General features: G+C 37.5%; 1 protein-coding gene and 1 long non-coding RNA gene across 2 annotated transcripts in view; one reads left to right on the plus strand and one right to left on the minus strand.

Moving 5' to 3' along the window:
- Positions 1–15,903, minus strand: part of DAB1 (DAB adaptor protein 1) — a 479,714-nt gene that overhangs the window by 139,018 nt on the left and 324,793 nt on the right. The gene's annotated exons all lie outside the window — the stretch shown is intronic.
- LOC115348784 overlaps positions 1–15,903 on the plus strand; it is a 46,062-nt gene that overhangs the window by 10,584 nt on the left and 19,575 nt on the right. The window contains exon 2 of the long non-coding RNA XR_003925930.1: positions 10,577–10,583. This is a non-coding gene — a long non-coding RNA (uncharacterized LOC115348784). The remainder of the gene's footprint in view (positions 1–10,576; positions 10,584–15,903) is intronic.

Raw genomic sequence — 15,903 nt, forward strand, 5'->3', positions numbered from 1 at the left:
CTTGGATTTTCAGTAACAGGAGTACACTGAGCAACATAAGAGAAGATTGACAGCACTAAGAAAGATGCACATATCCAGGTCAAGCAAAAAGCCAAACGGAGCTCTGTCATCAGCAGAGTGCAACTAAATCCAACCAGACACAGAATTCAGACTTGCCTAATGAGAATTGACTAATATAATTCCGTTTTACGCAGGGCAAAACATATTCTGATTACAGGCCAGTGGTGCTCGCAAGTGCTAAATTTAGGTATCATTAGGGCCAGGTGAACCATTAAGTGAACTAATCTCAATTTTATCCATATCAAAGATTTGTACTGTCCACAAATTAACTTCTCAGATTTAAACCATGTATTCACTCTCATTACTTCACATGTCTTTTGGATATCCCCATTAATTAAAATTTCTGCAGAATCACAGTATGCATTGACAACGCAGCCTGGGTTTTAAAATGCCGTGCCATGGCACACACTGAAAAATCAATTATTTAGGCTCCAGTACCTGAACAGAAGTTACTGGCACACTAGAAATCAAGCCATATTTTAGAGGAGATGTAGCACAGATTCCCTTGTTTACAAGCTTGTTGCTGCAAGTACTAAGCAATCTCAATGATCAGGTGAACATCTGAATACATGCTGAAGACTAAACTTCCAGCGATGCCCTAGATTTCACTGACTATACAAATGAGATGAAAGTTGCACACACAGGCAAACAGAGGGTTTCCTGGATGCAGCGAAGATCTAAAATATTTTTATAAACTGCCTTTGATTATACAGTCTCAACAAGGCCTGCAAGTTGAGAGCGCAATCAGGAATAACCATCAAATGAGTGTACTTCAGTACAGCAAAAAAAAAAATCAATTAAAAATATAAGTAAAATATTGATCTACCTTGCGCACTGCTCTCCTGAAACACCTGGTACACTTAAAACAATGTACATTATATTTGGGGATAATATAACCTAATTCGAAATATTCTACTATAATGAAAAACAATTGTTTAGCCAGCCAAGTTTAAAGCCAAAGGGTGAAGAACATCTAATCCAATTAAATTGAGAAGGAATTTAGGAATGCAGAATTTACTTACTCTACTTGGAACGTGGCCAGGACCATTGGGTTAAGCACCCATGCCCTTGTGAAAGGGCCACGAGAACTCAAACGACTACCAGCGGTCAGCCCTCAGCTCTATTTCTCCCTTGAGCAGGGCACCCTTGGCAGCCACGTGCCCTCTAGCTAAGCCCCAGGGAAGAACGCCAGCTCCTGAAATGCAGCCTTTCCAGCACCTCCTTGGGAGCTTCCTCATGATGCCCAGCATTAGGCAGGCCCGGCCTTGCCCAGCTTATGAAATCAGACAGGTTCTCGGTACAACACGGTGAGACTGCAGACGATGTCCAATTAAAGCCGCTGGGATAAATATGCGTTCAATGAAGTTATTGCCTATGTGTCACTTTAACATTTTGGTTTGTTTGGGTTTTTTCAGTTCCACAGACTAAATAGCAGGCAGCAATAATATTAGTTTTGGAAGAAGTGTGATGTTTGTGTTACCCACTCAAGTTAATTAATGAAAATAATGACAGAGTTACAAAAATCAGAGATGATTAAGAACTTGAAGACCATCCTACCCATTTCTCTGCCAAGGAGGATTTGTTTTTAACAGCACTTTCTTCTGTTCTTCATCAGACCTTTTTAAATCATGCCAGCAGTAAGAGTCACATCTCCTTCCTTCAGAGGCATTCATACATTCAAACTGCTTCAGAGGAATAAGTAAAACCCGAGAATAGAGGTCCTGCCAACTTCATATCATTATTCTGAGTTAACTGCTAGGAGATTATCTTGAGCAATTACTCTCGTCCCTTACTGCACACATATACCAAATACCTGCAATCCTCACATAGCTCAACTCTATCAGTGTTAAACCAATCTATCCCCTTCAGATAAGATCTAATGGTAAAATCACATACCACTGGGTTTATAACTCAGACTATTACAGTCTCCATTATTAAATATTGCTTATTATTTTGTACTTACAAAGTCAGGGAGATGTGATTTTATTGCTTGCAAATCATTCTTACATTAGTCTTACGCTGTTATAACTTCACTCTGCTTTTCCAGATAAGCTTTTTGCTTTCTGCATACTTAAATAGTAACTCTAATTATCCTTACTTGATTGCCCTCCCCTTGCAAAGCCTTTCCACAGTATCATCTGCAGTGAATTCTTCATCCTACTTAGATTTTAAAAAGCCCAAGATACATCATATTCTTTAATTTTAATAAAAGCATAGAGCTGTGGTTTTTATAAAAACACACATACTGGGTTCCATCTTCAGATATATTTTTTCCAAAAAAACAGCGAGAAGGGCAGGTTACTGATGATTACATTGGTAATAGTTACAGTACAGAACAGTGCCTAGCAATAAAGTCAATTAAAGAAAAAAAAGAAAAAAAAAGACTATTGATGTGGTATCAGATCAGCAAAGAAAAGTTCAGTTCATTGTCTAAAAATATTGCTTCTTTTGCAAACTATGCTTATAAGAGTTTTCTGGATTTATTTCCAACCACAGTCACAGAAAACACTTTATAATTCTAGTTCATAGGTACACAGAAGCTACATGAGGCTACAGAGTAGCTACAATTCATGATATTTAATGCATTAACTCAGGTAATCCATTCAAAGAAATGCACATTACAGATGCCAAAAACACAACAATAAAATTTGAGTCCAAACTACTGTTTCTTACAAGAATTTTATTAGTCTTTTTGGTCATTTTTATAGAGATTTTGCTATTTTGATTACTGACGACGTATTTTGGTTTAATTATAATGGTCTTTGGTAATATCATGTGTTGTTAAAGTTGCCTGACATTTCCCATTATGAATTCTCTTTTTAGCTCCTTATAACTTCAACAAACCAAAGCATATCTACTGAGAGCTGACATCTTGCATGCATGAGATCTTCCCTCCGTCCTCCTACCTTGCTCACTAAGCAACAAAGTTTCCTACAGACAGTGACTGCCTTTATCATGCAATCCTGATTTTGATCCTCCAGCGCAGTTTTGTTCTTTTGCACTAAGACTTTATGTGGAAAGAAAAGTTACTATGTGACTGCATACACAACTTTGCATTCAGTTATCTTCCATCTGGACAATGTTAAATTTAGCATTTCTTTACTGATGTGCTTGGCTCTGTAATAGTAATTTACATTTTTATGTATGTGTGTAATAACATACAGGAAAAAGAGGCAACACAGGTGTACCACAACCATATTGCAGTGTCTTCTTGAGTCCAGCTTGTAAGCTGCATTCTTTCAGCACCTACTCCTGCAAAAGTTACTTTAGCAATACGTGGTAAGAGTCTGGCAGAAGTGACTATCCCTCAAAGATGACTTTGGCAGAGAAGGACAGGCAATAAAAACAAGAGGTCCAGTTGTAACTGTGACTTTCAGGTCTGTTTCTGTCAAAGTAGTATCAAAAAGTGCTTGGAAAAACAAAACACAGTCTTGAGGCCCTGAATGCTCACAGAAGGCTTCTATTATAAGGAATGCACTACTTCATTAAATAAAACAAACCAACCAACCACACACAGTAGTCCATCTTTGAGCCAAAGACTTTCCTTAGGAAATGTGACTTTCAGCCAAGAAAAAAGCTTCTCTCTCATCTTCTCCATTCCTCTCCACATATTATACACCACTGCAGACTGGTGGTGCTTTATCTACCACCACCTCAAAAGCACAACAAAAGCAGAACAAAGATACTGGTTCTACGAGCTCTGGCAAGTCAATCAACAGGGCTGACCTGACCAAACTAATCAACTGGGAATAAAATTCTGCTGCTGTGCACATTCAGCACCAGGATACACTGAGAAGCAGCCTGGCTGAAGAAGGCAAGACTGTTTGCCAGTTTAGTTTCCCATAAGGAGGCTAGCTCAAAATCTTGGAACTGCCCAAGATGATGACAGAGGGGGTCACGAGGGCAAGTTCAGAACACCTGCAATACAGCCTCTGGTCCAAATAGACAAGAAAGCGTATCTGTGTTCTGGACAGGGTTTTATTTTCCTTTTATTTTCTCCAGATTGATGACTTTGAAAGGAATACGTGCCTTGGGACCTACAGTAGACATGTCCCGTTGTGATTTATGCTTTACTCTGCTATAAGCCACAGCTCTGATAAAAGCAGAAGTAAACGTATCGATTCTGCTGGCTGGGTCCAGCCGCAGGGACTGAACCTGCACTGGAGTCAGCACCAGGAGGCCAGAGATGGCTCCTCATCGGAGCTGAACAGCTCGGAAACATTGCAAGGAGAATAACTGAGACAGATCCACAGTGACCTTCACAAAAATCTTCACAAAGTTGGCTGTGATTTAAGAGAAAGTTATATGGGTAACAAAATTATTAACAGGTTGAACACCTTCTCAAAGCAAATACTTCATATTAATAAAAGACTTTAAATTATTTTTTTTCAGCAAGTCTTAGCATTCCTATCAGGACTGAAGTGTAACTGAAGAACAATTGATGTCACCAGATCATAAGCAAACACAGGTGAGGATGCCTAGCCTTTTAGCAGCAAAGTAACCCTCTGTCAGTCTACTCAAGACCAAACCACAAGAATATTCAGAATATTACTGGAAGAATAATTCTGTTTGAAGCTCAGTAAGCAACGCCTACGTTTTTTATGTGAAGTAATTTGATTCTATTTTTATCCATTAAAGAACATTTGGATTAACAGATTGAAAAAGTTCATTCATGGCTTTATATCTCTACGACTGTTACAAACACTCCCCCCTGCTGCCCATATAATTAACCAAATCAAGGGAGAAATTACATTTACATAAGTCTTGAAAATATTTAAAAATCATCATTAACATGTGTGATTTCATCTTATTTTACTTACGAGTCCAAAGTTGTATCCTGAATGCCATTTCTATAGAAGTTGAGTGCCAAATATTACAAAGTTCCAATTTTACTGTCTATTTAAAAATATCCTGACAGCATTCAGGCAAATTAAATTTAAAATTAAACTTAAAGCAAAGCCTTTGCATGCCACCGTAATATTTCAGGCAACGATTTCAAAAAAGGAAAGGCAGAAAACAGACTGTGCATATACTATAGTTCAAAATAGATTCCTCATGTCAAATGGTATAATTTTTCCTTTTTTGCCATTAAAGAGTTATTTTAAGTCTTCTGCTGAATATATTTACATTCATAATGAAACTTCTTCAGTGGTTCTTTCTGAATTACTATATATGCTTTAACACTGCATACACTAATAGTGTACACATATATACAAATCCACACATAAATATATGTACTCATGCACACAATATTCATGCAAAAAGAATTATTGGAAGTTTTTGACTGGATGCTACCCCCTGTAAATATGTTAAATGTGAATAGTGCTTATAGCTGGGTTCATTAACTAAAAATGTTGCTGTTGTCTGCACAATTCGTGTTGCTCTCAGAAGAATGGATGACATGTAAAATGCTAATTTACAGACTCAGTTCTTTTCAATTTACCATGAAGGTCTCTCTCAACTAGGAAAATCAGTGGTCACTTACTACAATCCTCATAGAATAACTTGAGCTAAGACCTCATCAGCACCTAAAGATAAAACTCTGTAGGCAGTCTTCTCCAATAAAAAGAAGAGGAAAGGAAAAAATAAAAACCACCAAAAAAAAAGAAAAAGAAAGGTTTTGAATGAGCTCCAAACACATTTTCTGACATGTTGTCATGGAAAAATGGTATCCCAAAAGCCACAGTCCACTGTGATTGACAAATGTCCCATCTTCCAAGAGAAGAGGCATTATACATAGAGTAGCAGGTAATGTAATTGTAGATAACTCTTCTCACAATTTCAGCTGCTCATCACCATTTTCTTCTTCAGTGCTTTTCCTAAAATCCCTAGCTCTAGAGCATCTGCAATCTGAGAAATCCACTCACATCCAGTCTGGGAGCTACTCTGAACTCCCACACCAAGCATGGAATTTCACTTTATCAATTAAGTTTGGACCTCATGTCCCCATTATATGTTGATGCAGCACTTGGTAAACAGATACAGTTAGGATATTTACTTCAAAACCACATTACTTCTCCAGACTAAAACACTAGCACTGGTATAGCCATTATTCCCTAAAACATTCCAGGACTGCACTCTACCGTAGCTGTACCAGCTGCCTCTTCTTTAAATATCTACGACACCCAACTACTTCAGAGGCCATAAATAGTACTTTATTGCTATTACAATGTATTATGCTTACAAATAATCACATTATTTATGTCTTTAAATTTCAGAGCAGGTTCTTCAGTTGTTTCATTTCCCTTTCACAGATACAGTACCTTTCCACAGGGCCTCACCACCTCCCTGTCAACAGGGCTCCCAACCCCTTGGTGTACAAACTATTTTGGTTTCAAAGTTCTATTCTACACAGGGTAAGTTTTTAGTAGCAACTTAATGCCTTCAAATTCTTTTCTGTAACCTCTGTGTTAGTTTATCAGAGCAGTCATTAAGCCTGGGCACTTTGAGGCTGATGGGTATATCTAAGCTAGCCCACCTCGAGCTAATTGCGTTCAATTTAACATTCTCCAAGCACTGGCAGTCCTCATTCAAGCCAAGTGTGAAAGTTTTTAAATTAGCTTTCACAGTTTGATTCACAGACAGCAAATACAAAATGGCACAGGATTAATTTTTTCCCCAACAACACAGTGCAACAAAATCGCCCAAAGGCTATTTTAGTTCATTTGCTTTAACTATTAGGGAAGATTCACAGCTCAGAGAATGCTCCAACAGAGACAAAAGCTCCAGAGGACCTCCAAAGCTTAATATTGCCCCCATTAATTAAAGTACCATACATTTGTACAGCCTTTCCACTTTGTCACTAGATGTTAAAATGGAAGTCTAGACCATTTAAGACAAGCCACACTGATTATTGCTTAAAAGATTAACATATCAATACATTTTTCTCATTTTTATTACAGATCACATTTTTTAATATTTAATAAAGTCTGGCATTGGACTGTAAAATGGGCTATATAGAAATCCACATTTTCCTTGGGAAGTACAATTCTTTCCTTCACATGTAACCTGACAATGTCTCTTCTGATGAGTGTGCCTTCATTTGCCAAGATACAAGTCGAAAAGGAAGCTAGAATATTGAAGTACCTACTGCAAAAATGATTAGGTAACTCCCACCAAAAAATGGCAAAGTGGGATGGAAATTTAGCTTTCGTGCACTTTTCATTTTCCCAGCAATTACCACTAGGCGCATACACCGAGTTTACATGGTCAACTTTCTGAACATGCAAAGTCTCTTCAACAAAACTTTCAAGTACACAAACTCCCCTTTGAGTAAGTACAGAGGGTGTGTATCAGCTGCAGCATTGATAAATAGAAAAGTTCAACACATACAAAACCTCATGAAATACTCTACACTCAGTCTTCAGAAGAAAATTATTTATCCAATTTAAGAGGCAAAGTAAAATCTCCACTAAGAATTTAGCTCATCTTGTCAAAGTACGTATCAGAATATTAGATAAATCCCCATTCTTACAATGTGGTACATGCATACTAGACTGCACTACTGCAGCCTTAAGTGTCAGAAGAAATAACATACAGTGAGATCAAAGTCTGCTAACTTCAATGGGAGTTTTTCTATTATCTTCAGAAGCTTTTACATAATGTCCAAACCTCATAACCACTCTTTAATTCAAATTATTTCTAATACTCTAACAACTAATAATTCTAATCTAATCTAATAACCGTATCAATAGTGGTAACTCACATCACAGATGCAAACTATCTTAAGGTATAAAAAGTATTTATAGTGAAATTTAAAAAAAAGAATTTGCATGCACAGATGGACTCCAGCTTCATACTTCAGATTCCAGATTTGATATAGCCTAGGATGTGCAGGTCATCTGACAAACTATAAAGTCAAAGACCCATCTGTAAATGTCAAAATGTTAGTCACTGAGGTGGATATAATTTAGGTACTTCTTGATAGGATTCAGAATACTAATCTCAAATATCAACCTAGTTTTACAAATATTTTCTATTTTGTGTCAAGAAGTTACGTATTTGCCCTACAGTGATCATAAATATCACCTTATTTTGTAAATAAGAAGCCTCTTTCATGGTAGATTTGCAAGCAAAGGACATGAGGAAATCCATATTTGTTAAGATTTTAAACCCGAATCTACATTGTCTGTTTAGTGAAAAATATTTACAGGTTATTTAAAAAAAAAAATCTTGCAACTCTTTCTTCAAGCCAATTCCAGTATTATGCAAAATTCTAGACAAGTCGATAAGACCCAACACGAACGCATCACTGTCAGCAGGCAGTAAGAGGCAAGAGGATAACCTTCACACACAGGATCACTACAAGACCACACACAAGATCCACGAACTAGCTTAGTTTCAGTGATATTAAAATTTGATGAGTTTGCATTTAAAATCTCCAGTTACAGTAAGAATCATCTACACATAAACCTAGGTAATAGGAATGCAGCTTGTGTGAATATAACTAAGTCAGACCCTGAACTAGCCAAGATAAGGCTGTGAAGAGTGAGCACTGACAGCGGTGGGCAGGCTCGCACAGCCGCCTTGAAACCTGAGCTGTCACAGTTGGCACATGAGCAGTACTGCTGCTGTCTAGATTAAAGTTAACTTCGGTACAGCTACAAAAGCTAGAACTGCAACTCTACATGGTAATGAATAACAATTTGGATATGTCTTTATATTCTTTTCATGAAATCTGTTCTGATGATGCTTAGGTAATAGAATACTTAGATGAAATTTCATTTATTTAAATATATCAGAAAATCTAAGTTAACACATACAAAATACAGAACTGAGAAAAGAGATTATTTTTAAAAAAACCTACTTTGCTAAAGACTTTAGACCATTAGATCTTGCATGTAATTGTACACAACATGCATATCATCAGTTTAATGCAGTTTCTGATCTGTAACAGCATGAATCCTTAAGACAAACAATCATGAAACTTTACAGCCTTAAATATAATCCAGCCCACTATGCGTGCAACTTCTTTCGTGGTAAGTACAACTCAAATGTTCTCTGAATTAACTTCCAAAACTTATAAGGCTTTATCAGCTCAGATGGTAAACAACTACAGGTTATTTGAGAGCTAAACTTCTCAGAAACTGCAAGAGAGACACAATCCAATTGTTATTGAAAGTAATGAATACACTTTTCTGGTCACCTCATGTCAGGTGCTAACAGATATCAGAGTCACTAAACAACACATTCACATGAGACATCATATGTTTGTGAATATTTATGCTTAAGAAACTTTGAGTTCTATCCAAATGTAAATGCCACAGTATAACTGATCAGTCATGATCATGAAAGTCTTCCAGAATATTCTCATTTCCAAAACAAACTAAGACAGTGAAAAATTCAGGTTTTGGTGAAAGTGAATTGTCAATGGATTATTGGCAATGCCAGAGCAGGGACAAAGCATTCAATGGGAATGGAAAACAGCCTCAGTATAAACAAGCCCACATAGGATGACTATATAACACTTTGCAAATAGTAAGCAGTAAATGTATAGGCTATCCAGCTGTTAAGTGAGGTACAGAACATAGTTAACACATTTTAGATACCAGGATTCTGACATTCAAAGTAGAGCATATAAATGACAGAAGCAGCATGTCTAAATTTCTTGTGGTCATTTGAAAGTCTCAGCTAGTACATTTCAACTTATGGAAATCCACACGTATTTTAATTCTAAATAACTAATTAATGCTGATCTCTACTGAACACATGAAAATATCTACGTGCTGATGAAAGATACTCCCCTTAAAAATACTGATTCCATCTGAAAAGCAACATGCACTCTAGACCAGCACAAAACACAGGCATTCCCCTTCTATGGTTACTGATAAAACAGCTGCAAGCATCTGCAAAGAAAGATATTTTTTTTTTTTTTTTTTTTTCCTCCAGCACAGATATTGGCATTAGTTGGAGGTAAAGAACATGCAGTTTCAGCACAAACTTGGTTATTCTTTGGGGATCTTAGTGGATAAAAATGATTCCTGATATTAAGGAGTGAGGACCAAAGCAACTTGATTGCATCTGAAAGCCATTATGATGCTCACTAAAGGCAGCAAACACAATATAGTGTACACTCGCATATACGTTTCATCTGTTTTGGTGGGTTTTTTTCTTATTACACTGATTTTATATTTGGATCCTTCAACTCTTCAGATGGGTCTTGTTTTTTGCTCTTCTCTGTGCACACTAAGATAGGGACCTGATAGGGACCAGCAGGGACCTTTTTTGTGACAGGCATTCTCTGCAGAAAAAACACAAGTGCATTCAGATCTATCTTCAGACAGTAACCCCAGCTCAAAATTATTTCTGACCAAAATGGCTTCTAGAATTTTTCTTTTCTACTAAGTATCAAGTGAACTTAAATTATAACCTTTAGGCAAAAAACTGCCTTTGAGCTACACACCCACTGTCCCAAGTGGGCCAGGGAATATTCTAGGACCACCAAGTGCATTTCTTTAACAGAGAAGAGGGAGCACTGCTGAAGATGAGGAAGGTAAGATAGGAGAAGATGCTGCAGGCCCCAAGTCCTCAGAGTGCCTGAAATTAACTGTTGGCAGACAATTGTTGGGGTTTCCCACATAACTTCTTACCCACATAAAACATTCCCATGTAAAAGTTCATAGTGCTAATCATAAGTATAACATCTCCTTTTAAAGGCATTTTGGCTGTTTCAAAATAACGTGACATTGATACTTCTCATTTATTTTTTTCCTGTTGAAGTCCTGTTTTGAAAAAAGTGCAGCTTATACCCTTTCTGAAGCTTTTTTTCCCCATGTCCAACTTGAAAGCTCACTTTTGGCCTCACAACGACAAAGCTAGGTCGCTGTCCAAACACACCATAAAAGCTCATTCCTTCCTTTCTCACACTTCAGTCACAATGTGTCCCATTTCCTTCCTAACATCCCCTTTCAAAAAGTTTTTTATATTTTTTAACAGAAATGTCTTTTCAGCTGCTAAACAAGAGAGACCCAACAAACAACAGTGTGGCATGCGTAGGAGACGAGTAAGGCTTGCCCTTTCGACAGCAATGAGCTGCTCATGGAAATGCAGCCTCAGCTGTTAAAAAGATACCCAGTGTAAAGAAATACTGAGCATAATCAGGTCCTACCAAAGCGTGAACCACTAGTAGTAGTTTCGTGTACTTAGATGCATAAATATGCATTTCAGTGACTAGTTTTAAAATAAACATCTGGAACATCAGTTCAGTGCATATAGATGCACATTTTATAGATTTGACTAAAAAACCAGACAAACTGACACAAGCAAAATTATACCTGTTTCCACAGCAACACAGTTCCTTGAGGTAAAGGAGAAGTAAGGCTAACTGCTAGGGATTGACACTATTTTACCTTTTTGCATTTGGCAGGAATTGATACTACGAGAGAGACATTAGATACAGCAAAGAGGCCTTGCAGGGGTAAAAACTGCTAAACACATGCTCAAAAAAGTAGCAAAATAATGTCACTGCTTCAATATATTACTTTATATATTGCCTAGATGGTCTATATATGTGTGTATATATATATATAAAAGCCTGTATCTACTTAAGACAGTCTTCCAATTGGCAATTCTTAACTCAAAAAGCAAGCGTTGGTTAAACTAAATGCTACCAAAGAAAGAGTTAACATGCAAATCATCAGTTTAATGCAGTTTCTGATCTGTAACAGCATGGAACAAACAACTTCAAAACAGCTATGCTGGGGCAGAGCTGTGCCAATTTACACTGGATCCAGGATCTGTCCCAGTGTATAGTTCCTTCATTCACTCCATTAAATCATGTTTGCCAGAAACGACATAGTACTAATGGGTGCATAAAGCTATTCTGCACCTGTTGATTGCCAAGGGCATCTGTGCAAACACAATGAAATGGAAAGAAGTGAAGCAAGGAACCCTACCGTTAGAAATAAATCTAAATCAATACAAATAAAACTTAAGCACTTGGCATGTATGGCTGACTTCCTGCTAACTATAAATGGTATCAAGGCATGTTTTTAACCCAATACTACCTAACAATGTTTAAATAAATCAGTTTATATCTCACCAAACAATATTCTTTACATTTAACTGTCCTAATGCAAAACAAAGTCAATCTTCAAGTGGCAAATGCTCAAGATGAATGAACATGTTGAGTTTAAGAAAAGTTTGCGTTTCTTTCAAGGAACTACACAGCTACTTCTGTTTTCTCACTAGGTTCAGTGCTGTTTTATTTTGATGGCTCAGAGAGAATCACCAGTCCTGGTAGAAAATCTTCAGCTCTGCTTTGTGTTACTCCTATTTCTGGGACAACCAGTACAAAGCAACAGTACAAATCCAAGAAGTGGAATTTCCATGAGATGTTACACTTGCATGAGTAGTTGTTACTGCCAGCTGCAGCAGCTAGAATTATCAATTTACTCACTGCACAAATTTTAGAAAGCATGATATAAAAGTGAAGGCAGCCTTATCATTACCTGCTTGTTTTCATTTCAGAAAGCTGCTTCCCCTTACCTTCTTTAAGCATCTACTAACACTTTTTTTTATTGCAGTTCATCTTGAAAATTAATCATCATAAATTTAAAAACATTTTCTTGCAAATCTGTCAGGTTTGTAGTGCTATTTCATTTATTACAAGACCACATGACGCATCAGAGCTCTGTATTTGAACATGACATATTTTCACTTTGTTTTGATACCACATTTGAAAATTGTTCCTATCAATCTTTCACTGGAGCCAAAACTTAACTGTCTTGTTCACTGAAACATTAAATGCCAAGTCACACAGATGAATAAAAGCATTTGCAAGATGCAAACATTTGCAAAAGTTTCCTGTAGAAAGGGTCTACAGAACAGAATCCACAGAAGTGAATCAAGTCCACAGTCAGTACCCAAACCAATTATTCCTAATCATTTTGGTCATCAGATCACACTGAAAGTTAAAAGAGTTCATAAACAGCCTGATCTTTAAGAATAATTCTGGAAGTGTTTACAGTTCTGATTTCCAAAAAGTATTACAACTTCTATGCATTTGCCAGACTCAGCTTATGCATTGTTTAAGATCCATGATTTTCTACATCGTTCACTAGCAAGGAGTAAAAAACCCAAACAAACAGGCCATATACTTACATTCCCCATAATGCATCATTTTCTCACTACACAGTGGCAGCAAACAGGCACATCCAATACTGTATTACTTTCTTCTCTCATTCATGACGATGTCACACACAGGTTCTTTGATTCTGAAAAAGAAGCATTTCCCAGGTTCTAAGGATAGAGGTACCCCAACCAATCCATCATGCTTTGTGTGCTAATGATAGACTCATGCATAAGAGGCACCAGAAGCAGTCAGAGGCAGCAGGCATGAAAAGGAGTGAATCAACTGTCAAGGGTTGTGATCTGAAGGACTGCAAGGCTGTGATTAGAATTTTCAATCAGGACTTCCACAATTCATCACGCTACAAGGAAAGGGGGGGACATATTTCTTCATCAGCCCTTTCTGCTATTGGCATAGCAAGTTCTAGGGCATTAAAAAAAGGAAATCTTAACATCTTACGCTTACAACCAGGTACTCTTCAGGGAGAGGAGAGTAAAACATTTTCCGGGACTGCATAGCTACTTCTTTTTGTCTGCATACCCAAAACTGGAACAAGATAATTTGCAGCACAGCCTTTCAGCTGATAAAAAAGAAAACACAGCTCTTCCTCTCTCTCCTCTTGTAGATATACTTATAGACACCCGAGCAAGAAGTAGTTCTGGCAGCCTTTGACTGTTGTCTTTGGGGATATGAAAAGGAATAAAACCCAACAGGAATCCTTCACCAGAATTTGCAAATACACTGTGAAACTTCAGAAAATAAAAAGGCAGAGGTCTTCACAAGGGAAGTCTTCTCACAACCTGTATGAAATCACCTGCAGCACTTGACAGGCAGCATCTAGTCACATTTTCAAAATGCAAAAAGGACCACCAAGTTGACTGAGTGCGTAAGTTCAGAGTAATCAAACACACAGCCTAACTTTGTTTTCCTTACAGTATTTGTTTGCCTTGGTACTACCTCCACTGACTTGCCAAAGAAAAGTCGATCCCACAACTCAACAGCCTCAAACAGGACTTGGAGCTGGGCTGGTTCTGTAGCTCTGCTACAGCCTCCCTTGTGAAACCATGAGAAAGTCACAAAAGCTTTTCAAATATTTTGCTGCTTCTTTCCTCCCCTTCCTCACCTATGAAATACAGTAACTCTGTCTCTCTGAACACAAATTTTGCAAGAACTTATTCACAAAGGGGACTGCTGCCTCAGAAAGCAAGTCTTCAAAAAAACACCAGCCCAGCAATTAGGAACTGGGTACTGGTGACTTGAACGAAATGCCACAGGGAACAAGTGGTCTGTCTGTATCAACAATCACTGCAGAGTCTTTGTCTCAAAATCTAGATTCAAGTGACAGCCCAGGCAGATTAGACATTTATTGAAATATATGAATGAAGCGTTCTTTTAAAAGGCAATTTTCATGTTAAACTATGAATAATGAACAGTAAAGACAGTTCTTATTTGCATAATTAATGTTTCAGTTATTGATATTCCTTCAGAGGGTCACTAGCCTTTTTTCTCCAAGTTAATTAATTAATAAAGCAACTCCTTTTATGTAGGTAATTGTAATCACTTTAATACTCAAAGGCGTGTAAAATATCTGGCACTTTTTTTTTCATGTTTCAACCCTAGTGACACAGCGATCATTTGCATAAATGTAAACACTGAATGGGTCCATTTAACTCCCGACTAGAAAGAAATCCTTTGAAACTAACAGGAAAGAAATACATAAATTATGCACAAACATGGCAATGTGGGCAAGACCACCTTTTGTCCTTATATCACAACAATCATATTTTCCTTAACGCAAATCTCAGCTTTGAGACAATATACTGCTAATGGCGCAAATCTGTCCTCACATTTAGCTGAAGATTGCAAGCAGAAAGCTTTAAATGCTCAACATTTTACAGGTAATACAGAACTTTTTATTTTTCCATTAAGAAATACACAAACAAACCGTGCAAACAGAAGCCTGATCCTACAGAAACCTGTTACAGAAAGACTTATTGCCCACGGTAAGTCTTAACTTAAGTCAGGTGAGACGGTTAATTTGCTCAGTAGTCAGAGCTTACATGCAGCTGCAGCAGATCAGGCATCATGCAAAATTCAAGGTGGAAATGTCTACTGAATGCAGTGCTTGAAGAAGATAGGAAAGCTAAGAGGTTATAGTAGTTATGAAAACTTTTTTCCCCTCCCTCTCTAGAGACAGTACTGAGTGACCAGGTTCAGTACAATATTATGAATATCTGATCCAGAAGTTAATTTAAATGCTACACAGCCTGTCTGTGAGCTATTGTCTCACAAGTCAATTACTACAGCTTCTTGTCTGTAAATCTCAGTCTTGCTCCATTCAGAATCCATCCAAAAAGCTACAGCAAAAACTGTTTTAGTGGCCTCTTTCATCACGTCTCTCCTTGATGTAGGAGAAGGAATACCAGGATTACCATTTTTATCACACATAATATCCTTAAACCACTAATAATTTGTACTCATCCCATTTCTGACCCTCTTTATCTACATCACCACACTTTCCTGCCAAACAAGCATCTACATGGGGGGTGGGTTCCAGACTGCCCTCCTAAAGCACTGCCACACAGTTCTCCAAAGCCAATTCTTTGTTGTTAGAATTTCACCTCGAATACATCTTTTATGGTGCGATTTAATGAAAGAGAAAAAAGGGATAGAAGATGTTGGTATCTGAGTACTGACACCACAGACTAGGTGATAACCAGAGTCCCGTCACTCCACTATTTCCTCCTCAGAAAACCGCTACTGTCTCTACTATC

Source organism: Aquila chrysaetos, chromosome 12 (genome assembly GCF_900496995.4).
Source record: "Aquila chrysaetos chrysaetos chromosome 12, bAquChr1.4, whole genome shotgun sequence".
NCBI classification, from domain to species: domain Eukaryota; kingdom Metazoa; phylum Chordata; class Aves; order Accipitriformes; family Accipitridae; genus Aquila; species Aquila chrysaetos.